Source organism: Mastomys coucha, unplaced genomic scaffold, assembly GCF_008632895.1.
Source record: "Mastomys coucha isolate ucsf_1 unplaced genomic scaffold, UCSF_Mcou_1 pScaffold15, whole genome shotgun sequence".
NCBI classification, from domain to species: domain Eukaryota; kingdom Metazoa; phylum Chordata; class Mammalia; order Rodentia; family Muridae; genus Mastomys; species Mastomys coucha.
In genome coordinates, this window is record NW_022196897.1 from 100,674,858 (window position 1) to 100,678,881 (window position 4,024).

Sequence of the window (4,024 nt, forward strand, 5' to 3'; positions counted from 1 at the left end):
AAAAAAAAAAAAAAGTTAATTTCTGGTGTAAGGAAAATGACATTCCACCCTCCAAAATGTGCCAAGCTGAGGAAAAATGAAACACAACATTCTAAGGGCTGAAGTGTAAGAAAACCCTCTGTCGTGAAGACAACCAAATCTCGTTTGAACTATTTACACCATATGCGTCCCAATAAGGCTCCTTTCTGATTAAATAATGACAAGTAAGTGGAACCAAAGAGGGCTTCAAAGACCCTTGAATCTTTACACAGCTTTTTGTAATTTCGTAAGTGTGAAATTTAGCTATCATTATACAAATGTTCTAAAGCATAATTTTCTTGGTCTGTAAAATGTGCCTCGGAACATGATGCTGTACTCATGGTAAGCACTGGAAAAATTAGGGGTGAATAAATTAATAACAAATGAATGTTTAGGAAAGAGATGCTAATGACATATGTGTGTCTTTTAAATTTTAAAGCACAAACCAAATCATATAAAAAAGAGAGTATTTGTGGGTTTAGGTGGACAACTGTCGCTTTAGGCTAAGAATGAACCAAGTAGGTTAGGTGGCATGCAACAATTTACAATGCTGGCTACACATATGTGGAGCACACAAAGAGGAGGAATTGGACAATTGCTAAGAATCTCAATAGCCTGTCATGCTGTGGAAAGATATTTCTAAGAAAATGTTAAGTGTAAAAGGCTGGAGAAGCTTCTAACATAGAAAAGGAAATCTTTCATTCGAATATGAAACTATACCAGATTAAAGTGGGGAAAAATTCAGTAGGACAGGGTTCTTTTAATGTTGTTGAAAGTGAGCATATAAAATTTCTATGTGTATGACTGTGTATGCATTCATGTATGTGCACATATGTACAAAGATGTTCATGCACATGTGTGCTCCGGCATGTGGAGACAAGAGGTCAACACTGAGTGTCCTCCTCTATTGCTTTCCACCTGATTTTAGAAACAAGGCTGCTCACTGAACTTGTAGTCCACTGACTTGGCTAAGCTGGCTGAGCAGGGAGCTCAGGAGCTCCTTTGTCTCCACTCCCCCCAGCACTATGGTTACAGGTGTGTACATTCACATCAGTTTTGTACACATCCTTGCACACTGTATGGGTGCCATAGCACAATAATGGTGTTTACAATGTTTATGTTTGCAACCCTCAAAATCTAATAAGATGACTATTCCAAAAGAGTCGGATGAGCTGTTTGGCAATTCAAGAGCTTCCAGACAGACACTTCCTTCACCTCTGAAGACTTATGGGTAGTGTTGGTTGACATCTTCATGAGATTCTGACTATGTCAACCACCCTCAGAAGAGGAAGAAGTAGATGAAGATAAGAAAATACTTTTTAAAATTAAGCTAGGGAAACAAACCCAAAACTCTCAGACCCTTTTCATACCACAAGCACTGCTTTTCTACTTTGTGGTAATCTTCTAAAGCCAGCCATCTAGAGCCTTCACGGTAAAGTACCAGGATGTAGCAACTCAACCCCACCACCATAGATTCTTAGATGCTGAAGGGAGCTGAAAGGGGAGACCTGCTATAGCATGTAATGGGATGTTTACAGTCTTCAGGTTAGTGTCAACATCAACAAATGCCTGGGTCTAGACCAGTGGTTCTCAACTTTCCTTATACTGTGACCCTTTAATACTGTCCCTCATGTTGTGACCCCACAACCACAAAATTATTTCATTTCTACTTCATAACTATAATGTTGCTACTGCTGTGAATCTTAATGCAAATATCTACTATGCAGGATATCTGCTATGCAACCCCCAAAGGGATCACAACCCATAGGTTGAATTAAAGGGTCACAGTTAGGAAAACTCCCGTGACAAATCTGATAGCTAGAGTATTCATTTTCCTTCAGTATCCTTAGGGAACCTACACCTTAGTTTGATTTAAAAAAAAAAAAAAAAAAAAAAAAAAGAAGGAAGGAAGGAAGAAGAGAGGAAGAGGAAGGCAGAAATTTGCCATGGCTCCTTTTTTATAACAAGAAGAAAATTCAAACAGGTTTAATTAAGACAAAAACATTGAGATTGATACTGAAAAGTCCCATTGCAAACTGGCTCAGTACCCCTGATCCTTGTATGATATAACCAGGAATTCTAATACATAGCATCTCTTGTTCTATCCACTGTGCTTAGGATGACAAGATACCTTCAGTAACTCCTGGGATCAAATTATTTCCTGCCTCTAAATAGTCCTTTAACATGCAGACAGGCACATAGGCACAGTGTGCCCATATATATATATATATATATATGCATATATATACACATATACATACCCAACACACACACGCACATACCATCTCTCCACTCCAGATCTTCTGGTCCTGATCAGTGCTCTTCTACATTGAGCTGTGAAATTATTTTGAGTTCATCTTGTGGATAAGGACATGGAACTTATTGATTGTTTCCTTTAGGGTAACTACCCACCCTTGAAAGTACATATGAAGTCAACTCCTGAAAAATGGAAAATAAAAAAGGTAAATATATCCTAAATAAGTAGAAGGAAACAGTATATGTTGATACCATGATGTGATAGATGATAGATATATGGATGATATATATTTATGTATCTATGACAGATGATAGATCAGTCAGACAGACAGACATATATAGAGGCTAGATAGGAAAATAGACAGCCAGGTGAGAGAGAGATTCATCTATTCCATGGATTTTTTTCCACCTATGTTGTCCAAGTCCTTGACAGAACAAGAGCAATATGGAGTAGGAATCTCCCCAAAGAATATGCAAAAAAATAACTATTGTGTGTGAGCATCATGAGGCTTTGCAGGTTTTATAAAAAACGAAGCAGAAAAATGAACATAGTGGTGAACCACTTCGCAAATATTATGGTGATATTAGCAAACAATGCAAGAGTACCAAAGACAAATTTTGCAGTGACCCATGCCATCTGCTGCCTGGCATGGTCTAGTAGAAAACTGAAAATCCTGTCACCAACACCACATGCCTTCAGCCTTTCAACAAAGCAGCATCCAGTCACCCAAGGTGTTAGGCACAAAATGACTAGTCAGAAATGCACTTGCTTGGGTGACTATCTCTGATAATCCCACACAGCTTGTGGTAGGAAGGAATGTGTTAGAAGCAGTGAAATGAACTTAAGACATGCGCTGTGGGGTGAAAGAGGAGTGTGACTGTGTTTTACAATGACTGACTTAGACAGAGCTTATGTTGGAAGATGTTTCAGAAAGCTGTGAAATAATAACTCAGGGGAAATTCTTGGTGAGGTTAATAAAAACTTTAAGGACAGCCTTGAATGCAGACATAAAGTACATCCATATTCATGTGCCCACTGAGAGAAACAAAAGGTCCTTCAGATGTAGAAACAATTAAAAGACAACATAAGAAAGATGATACCAGAGAAGAAAATATATAAACTGTATGGAAGGAAAATCACTGTTTTGATCCACGGGATTAAACTGATCATGCTAAAGCTCTTTCATCCTTTTAAGAGGTCTTTATTGAGTAACTCGTTTGTGTCAGTCATGGAAACTCATCCTTTCTTACACAAATTGTGCCACCTAGATGTGGCCTGTGTCATCAAAAAGTTTCAAATCTAGAGAAGTTGTATTTGGTGCCAGGTATCAAAAGGACATCCACAAGAATGTTGTGTTATTTAGAAAGGATGTAAAGAGTAAGTAGCAGATAACAAAATCAGGAGTGAGCCAGAGGATGAGGGAATCCTACTTGAGAACATCCTAGGGTAGTGAGAAAAGGACAGTGTAGAGATTGTGTCTGTTGAGACTGGAGCCAAGCACTACTGACTGAAGATAACAAAGACATTGATCACACAGAGTCTTGCAAACTCTGCTTACAATAATAGTATTCACCCCAGAAGCCCTGAAAACCCAAGTATGGTTGCAAGCAGAACTTTAAGAAGTATGTTTCAGCAAGGTCACTGTGATGGGCCTACACACATTACTATTATATAATCAGGTTTGAGGATAGATGTGCAGACTGACAGAGCACATGAAAGATCAATTGGAAACTGACTATAGACAAGGAA

The 4,024-nt window shown here is 38.4% G+C and overlaps 1 long non-coding RNA gene across 1 annotated transcript in view; it reads right to left on the reverse strand.

The window, feature by feature from the left end:
* Nucleotides 1-2,451, reverse strand: part of LOC116090669 — a 22,817-nt gene extending 20,366 nt beyond the window's left edge. Inside the window, exon 1 of the long non-coding RNA XR_004118773.1 lies at nucleotides 2,301-2,451. This is a non-coding gene — a long non-coding RNA (uncharacterized LOC116090669). The remainder of the gene's footprint in view (nucleotides 1-2,300) is intronic.
* Between the last annotated feature and the right edge of the window lie 1,573 nt (nucleotides 2,452-4,024).